The 8,055-nt window shown below is 42.7% G+C and overlaps 1 protein-coding gene across 1 annotated transcript in view; it reads left to right on the top strand.

Moving 5' to 3' along the window:
* The first annotated feature begins 3,167 nt into the window (after window positions 1–3,167).
* The window catches only part of Flacc1 (flagellum associated containing coiled-coil domains 1), a 32,129-nt gene continuing 27,241 nt past the window's right edge, over window positions 3,168–8,055 (top strand). Inside the window, exon 1 of the mRNA XM_046463009.2 lies at window positions 3,168–3,565. The gene's annotated coding sequence lies outside the window, so the exon portion shown is untranslated. The remainder of the gene's footprint in view (window positions 3,566–8,055) is intronic.

The raw sequence follows: 8,055 nt of genomic DNA, 5'->3' as shown, positions 1-8,055 counted from the left end.
CGGAGTAGCTGGTGGCAATCAGTCCAAGTGGGCTTGTGGGTCTAAATGATGAATTGCATAAAATCAATCATAGTCTGAGATTTCTCTGTGAAGGAGGGAGTATGGTTTTTCTAGTTCAGGAGATCTGTAGTGGTAAAAGGCTGATATATGAAGGTGCGTTGTCCCTGTTGCGCTTGGCCGTCTTGATAGTAGTAGATGGGTCCCTGGGTTTCTCTTAGTGGCATCTGTAGGGCACCTGGGCATCTCTTAGGAGGGGGTCTGCCAGAAGGGTCCTCCTGGTACTTCTTGGCTGGAGTATACCTAGTTAAGACAGGCAACTCCTGGGGTTCTATGGTCAGGAGTGCTTCGGGGGCCTCATGGCAGAGGTGGTCTTAGGGGTGTGAGCAGCCTCTGGTGGGATTCGGGCTGTAGTAGGTATATGCAGTTCAGGTGTCAGCAGAGCATACAATGGTGCATAAGGTGGGGAAATCTCCTCTGGCTCTCCAGATAGAATGAGCTTCTTGGGTTCCAGTCAGCATTTTGAGGGAGCCATCACCTGAGCCATCATATATTTAGTTGGAGTTGAACACAGTACTCTTATTTTATTTTTATGTGGTGCTGAGGATTGAACCCAGTGCCCTCGCATGTGCAAAGCAAGCGCTCTACCACTGAGCCACAATCCCAGCCCCTGAGCCATCATAATTTACAGTTCTCTTCCAGACAAGCCTTCAGCCAAAGCGGCTGAGAGAGGACCATGTCTTGCCATAAGTCAATGCAGGGGAATTGGTCAGGGTGGCCTGGGTCTCCTACAATAATCCCGAACACCTTGTTAACTCATTCTTTATCTAGTGAGCCCTCAGAAGGCCAAACTAATCTGAAAGAAGGCCAATCTATTTCACAAAAGTCCAGAGTTTTCCAGGAGTCAACTCCTATGGGACATCCCTTTTTTGAAAATTTTTACCATATACTCTAGGATGGGTAAATTTATTCTGTTTGCCACCCACTTCCTTCCCCTAAAAGACAATCACATACACAAGAAGGGAAAGGGGCAAGGAGTGAGCAATCACTTTGTCTATCTCCAGCCACTCCCCTCACAGAGGTATTTCAGGCACCTCTTAGCACTGGTGGGACTGTATAAACCCCAGTGTCAGGACTACTCTGAGGAGGGCCACCCTAAGCCAGGGACCCATGGAACAGGACTCCATATTCGCCCTGGCCCTGGATCCTGCTGGAACTCTCCCATGGCCCATCTTGTTCACTGACTCACACAACATCTCCAGCCCTCTGCCTAGTACCTTGGAGTTGTGGTTTCATCTCATATAATTGAGACTATTCTGGCAACTCTGGGAGGTGATCAGGCTCCCCTTCTGCCACTTAGGGGCAGGTTTACTTCTGGAACCATAATTCCTACCTGTCCAACAGGCAGTGCTCCCTGCAATGGTTCCTGGGCCCCATACCAGGTTCCTTTGTGCTCCTGGGGTCCTTGCCCCAACATGCCAGGAGGGCTACTCCCCTACGGATCTATTGCTGGCATGGGGTGAGGTCAGCTCTCTCAGTATCTCAGGACTTGCACCCCAGCATCAAGAGAGGGAAAATCACCATCTCCAAATCATGGACACAAGTCCCCAAGAATGGTGCAGGATTCTTGTACAGAGAGATGGGACACTCAGGGTCTCAGCCAGAAATCAGTGTTTACTAGCACCGGCAGTGGCCCAGTAGATTTACATCCAAAAGCTGAGCCCCAGGCACAGTGGAGCATTGCCGTATGTGTCCTGTTAGTTTCCCCTTTTCATGTTAGGCCCTTTGTCTCCCCATGTGGTTACATATATTCTGATTGGGTGTTCTATACTATGGAGTTGCAGCAGAACTGTGCATGCCCAACACAGGCATGGACTGTGCCACATCACCTTCCCTTTATTCTGGGAGAGCTCTTACCACAGTACCATCACCACTTGGACCTCTCTCTGGCACTTATAATCTCACCCCTAAACCTATTTATCCCCCAGACTTTCCTATCTCAATAAATGGCACCACTATCTATGCAATCACTGTAGCCAGAAACCTCAGAATAGTCATGCCTCCTCCTTTTCCTCGCCCAAACATCCTGCCAATCTCCAGTTCCTAATGTGTCATCTTCTGACCATCCCCACAGCTGCCCTTCAGCTGGGGCCACCCTGGGTCTCATCTATACCTCTACCACAGCCTTCTGCCTGGTGTCCTGCCATGTGTTTTGATCCGTCCAACTCTTTCTCTAAGTTGCAGTCAGACTGATCTTTCTGATATTCAGATTGAGTGAGTTCCCTTCTCTGATTAAAACTGTTCCCCGACTCATTGGAGTAGAAGAGTAACACTTGATATTAAGTCACACTCCACCAGTGAGTCTCAACACAAGATTCACTGAGCTGTCATTGAATTTACTGTTTTTCCATTAGTCTCTAGGCTCTATTGAACCCAGAAACTGAGGCACATGAGGACATCTCCACACCTACCCACAGCACCTGGCATGCAAGAGACAAAAAATGTGCAGTTTAATGGGTGGATTCATTTATAACAAGGCTTTGTAAACTGGGTAGTGACCTAGAAGGTGATCATGAAATCAATGTAGTAAATTAGAATCAACTTTCATCTAGAAAAGGAAAACAAATAGAAAAGTAAACAATAGAGGTATTATTATTTCATGAAATTTTTTATGATTAAAATGTATAAAATTATAATAAGTTGCAATAAAATAAAAATGAACAAGTACTTTTTTCCTATGGTGAGAAAAGCAGTTTTATTTAGGAAAAAAAAATCTGAAACCATTGGTACTTGAAAGATCCCTGCCCAGAGGATGTTGTACATTAACAGATTTCAAAGACTTAAATTTAAGGAATAAAGTGCCTACTTTGGAGTTCTAGGTTTCTGCAAGAAAATGGCAGAGGAATTTAAAATCCAGTTCAGATTCTGCCCGATGATGGCCAGAGGCCAGTTAAGGCTAGGAATGCTGTTTAATTCTATTTGCTCTGAAAAATGTATCTTAAGCTTATTTTGTCTCATGGCTGAGGTCTAAAGTGGAAACCTGCCAAGCACTGATTTGGGTCTTGGAGAATTTAACTGGTTGCTTCTACAATCTTCTCTCTGTAAGAGCAGAGTGCCCAAGCCAATGAAATCCTGCCATTCTGTTTCCATAGCAATAAAAGAAACAAACCTTCACCAGCCATCTCCTAAGAGCAAACCTCACCAGTCAGGCCCGAGTCAAAGGATCAAAACGAAGCGGATTACTTTCTCTTCTAGTTTGACTTCCATTGCAATAGTGAGAGATTGAACAGGACTGTCTCTAGAAGGAAAGTTGACATTCATGTTACTTCAGCCTTTGTGATTGGATTATCTGGAAGTCTGCCTCTGCATACTGTGGATTTCTGCTTTGACATTTCAACCACTTGGAATAAGCACTGAAGTCTTGAGTTCTGGAGCCTCTGGATTTGACCTACAATGAACTCTGATTTTCAGGGACTGAGGAATAGTTTCACTATAACATTGGGGTTTTTTTAAGACTCTTGACCTTGGAAGGAACCATTGGGAAAAACAAATCTTCAAGCAGTCCAAGGTAAGCTCTTTGGAAAAGATGGTTTGTGTGATTTTTCCCCCTTTGCTGGTTGTTTAACTATCGATCTCTCTCAAAGCTCTGTTTGCTCACTGGTGACTATGGTATTACTAACTGGCACATTTAGCATTCTGGGCCTCATGGAATTCATCAGAGAGAAATGTGGAAAAGGTAAAGAGGGGAAAAAGAATCCTTACACACACCCCCCCCCCCATACACACACACACTCCTATCTCAGAAACACCAAGTCACTACAAGTGAGAGCCATCTGTGCTGTTATGGCAATACCTACCAGGTCTCTTGTTACATAAAAAGAGCAGGTGTAGCAATAGTGTAAACAATTCAAAGACACACACACACATTCAGAGCATTTCTGGAAGGATACCCTTCTTAAAAAAAAAAAAAAAGACTGTTAACAGAGCTTCCCCCTTGGGAAGGTACTGGAAGTCAAAGCTTATGCTCAGTTGGAGGCACAGTTGGACATTGCCATGCTGATCATGGCTATTGCACAAGGCCCTCAAATGTCCTCCTTACCACCTTGCTTGTCTCAACTCCACCCCTACCCCCCAACACAGACCACCCTGTGGTTCAGCAATTGACTTGAGGTAGGAGGGCGTGGGCTCTTCCAGGACCATGTCACAGCACTACAGTCCGTTTTCATTGCATTTGTTCAATAACTTTGTCTTACAGGTTGTTAAATGTTTGGGTGTTCAGAGACAGAGGACTCTACTTTTTAATAGCAAATTAATAAACACCAAGGCATTGTTTATAATGAGGTTAAAAAAAGAAAATAAACATTCATCAATAGAAAACTAGTTAAAAATATAAATCAGTATATTCATAGAATAGAAATATATAGTCATGATGATATAGAAACAAATCTCTTTTTTTTTTAATATTTGCGGGGGACAGTACTGGAGATGAGTAACGACACTAGTCCTTTTTATTTTGAGACAGGGTCTCAGTAAGTTGCTGAGGCTGACCTTGAACTTGCAATCCTCCTGCTTCAGTCTCCCAAACCACTAGGATTACAGACGTGCACCTGACTCAGACATGTTTTAAATTATTTGCTTTAAATTAGTTGTAAAATAATCTGATGTTGGAGGAGTGGGGTGGGTATAGATAAATGAGATTAGACATAAGTTGCTAATCATTAAAACCATGGGATGGGCAAGTTCATTATATTTTCTGTACTTCTACATACTTAAAAAAAAAAAATTTCCAGGCTGTGGTTGTGGCTCAGTGGTAGAGCACTTGCCTAGCATGTGTGAGGCACTGGGTTCAATTCTCAGCACCACATATAAATAAATTAATAAATAAAGGTCCATCAACAATTAAAAAAATTTCCATTGTAAAAACTTAGGTTTGAAAAATACTGATATAAATCTATGGTTACTGACATAAAAGAAGCTTGTGGTATTGTAAAAAAAAAGTATATTCAGAATATAAGTATAGTTTGTTTCCAGTTATAGAATATTATATAGAATTCTGGAAAGCATTAACAAAAAATTTTTTTTGTTTTCTTTTTTTTTGGAGTATCAAGGATTGAATTCAGGGGCGCTCGAGCACTGAGCCACAACCCCAGCTCTATTTTGTATTTTATTTAGAGACTCGGTCTCACTTAATTGCTTTGCACCTCACTTTTGCTGAAGCTGGCTTTGAACTCACCATCCTCCTGCCTCAGCATCCTAGCCGCTGGGATTACAGGCATGCTTCACCATGCCCAACAACCAAAATGTTTTCAGTGGTCATCTCTAGGTATTAGTATTTGGGATATTTTTCACTGCCTTAGGCTTCTCCATTATGACTTTCTTTACAATAAGTCTATCACACACACACATGCAAATAAGAATATTCTTAAAAATGTAGAAATAAAAGTTTCTATATGCAAAATGCCACTGTGGGGTTCATGATATTCCTAACTTCTGTCATTGGTTCTTGTGTGCAAGGCAGTGTGCCAAGAGCTCTCTCAACATGGTCTCATTGTGTGGCAGTGAATGAGGCATGAATTCCCATGGTCCCCATTTTGTAGATAAGGAAACTGAGACTCAGAATAGTAAGTTTCTTGCTGTCCCACTCCTAGGCAGGGAGCCTGTATGCAAAGTCAAGCCCCTCTAATTTCAATGTCCAGGCAGAATTTCAGTAAAGACTTTTATGTTTAGAGGGGTGCTAATACTGACATTCTAGGCCAATTTTTATTTTTTTAATATATTTTTTTCTAACATTTGCTCAGATAGGTGCATACTTTCACATAATTGTATTGCATATGTATCATTTTCTCTTTTTCTCAAAGGCACTTTGTTTTGTCTTGAGGTTTTTTTTGTTTTGTTTTGTGGTGCTGGGCTAGAATCCAGGGTATCATACATGCTAGACAAGTGGTCTACCACTGACTCCCACCTCTCCACAGATTTTATTTTATTTATTTATTTATTTTAAAGAGAGAGTGAGAGAGAGTGTGTGAGAGAGAGAGAGAGAGAGAGAATTTTTTAAAGTTTATTTTTTAGTTTCCGGCGGACACAACATCTTTGTTTGTATGTGGTGCTGAGGATTGAACCCAGGCCGCACACATGCCAGGCGAGCGCGCTACCACTTGAGCCACATCCCCAGCCCTCCACAGATTTTAATATTTATTTTTTTGACAGACACAACATCTTTGTTTGTATGTGGTGCTGAGGATCGAACCCGGGCCGCACACATGCCAGGCGAGCGCGCTACCGCTTGAGCCACATCCCCAGCCCCTCCACAGATTTTAAATAATTGTTTAACATTTATGTAAAACTCCACACATACAATTGACCTATGCATCCTGGGTTTTGACGCCTAATATTTAATATTATCTAGAATACTGTAATGATGATTATAACGCTCTGGCATTTCCATCTGTGGATTCTTTTCTTCCTGTTGAGCTGGTGCCTATGGTTACAATGACCCAAGTTACTACTCAGGTAAAATATATTCATCTAACACAACTCACATTGCTGGGCTCAGTGGGCAGCACAGAGCAAGCCATGGTGGAGGCCTGGCCTTCAAGAACTGCAAGTCCAGTTGAGCAGGCAAAACATGGAAGAGGGAGGGAAGCTGCTAGGAGCTGGCCTGCTTGGCCTTTCACTTCCTGTCCCGGGGATTCCTGCTAAACCCCCTAGGTTCAGGGTCAGCACCTTTCTTTATTGTGTCTAAGCAGAAGTAAAGCTGCTTTCTTGCCACTGCAGCAACTTCCTTCCCAACTCTCACCTGCATCCTAGCCCCTGTGGCCTCCTCTTCTCACCAGGGTTCTCAGCCACATCGGCTTCTCTGACCTTGTCTGCTTGACTTTCACTGACATGTGATATCTCCTGACAGGGCCCCCAGGCACAGTGAAGAATGGATAGCTATACATGGCAGCTATGCATCTTCAGGCCTGGCCTCCTTTTTAGCCTTGGCTTCTACTCCATGTAGGCCCCTGGTCCTAGGCCCCTGGCCCACCACCTCCACTTGCCCTCACTGCCTGTCTTCCAAGGCCAGGTCCCACTTCTGCACCCAGCCAGCTCAGATCACTGTGCTGACTCTCCACTGACTGCAGACTCCCCAAGGACAAGGCCCAGGTCTTCCTATCCCTCAGTGTTTAACAGAGTGCTCACAGCACTGGCTGTAAGTATTTATGCTGTTAAATCAGCATTTACAAGTGGGCGAGTGGTCCCCTCCCATCTTTCTTTCTCAGTGTCATCTGTAAAGAGACCTAATCTTCAAGTCCCCTATAGCTCTAAAAGTCCTTAGACCAAGTGCCTGAGTTTCTCATGCACCAATCATGTTAAATAAAAAGATTTATTCTTTCATTTTTCAACTTACACAAATTTATTCCATTGTAGTGTTAAAATCAGCCATTGTCTTAGAAATTGAAGTTTTTAATCTACCAGCATTTTAAAAGTTCTATTGGGTTATCGGTTTTCATAACATTTTGGTATTTGTTTCATTTTTAATGAAATAATCTGCTGATGTCACTTAAAAATCAAATAATGTTAAAAACACATTGAGGAAAAGTCCCAGTCTCTGTCTCACCCTTAACCCCTGCCAGTTGTATTCCTCAGAATGCTCCTGAGAGGCAATTATTTTCAACTCTTTTAGCTATTTCTTTTGGAATTTAACCTCATGCTTCTAAACAATTTTGCCTTTTTCGTGCTGGTGCTGTTGTGATGCTGGGGATGGAACTCAGAGCCTCATGCATGCTGGGCCAGGGCTCTACCACTGAGTCACACTCTCAGCCCACTTTGTTAATTTTTCAATTTTCCACCTTCTCTATTAATTCCTGGTATATTAAACAAGGATTTAGCTGCTACACATTCTCCTTCTATTTCCCTCCCCCATTCTTCCAGTGAAATCACAATTCACTTTTTAATATTAAGTGTCTACATTCATACATATGAATGTGTACCTTGCTACGATTATGTTTACTTTCTTATACAATATTTTTTAACCAAACATGTTGCTGATCCCTTTTGCAATTTTGTCTCCTTTCC

Source organism: Marmota monax, unplaced genomic scaffold (genome assembly GCF_021218885.2).
Source record: "Marmota monax isolate L192 unplaced genomic scaffold, Marmota_monax_Labrador192_F-V1.1 WCK01_AAM20220418_F8-fsc00095, whole genome shotgun sequence".
In the NCBI taxonomy this organism is placed as follows: Eukaryota; Metazoa; Chordata; class Mammalia; order Rodentia; family Sciuridae; genus Marmota; species Marmota monax.
The sequence above is the reverse complement of the archived record's forward strand: the minus strand, read 5'-3'. Positions and strand labels throughout refer to the sequence as shown.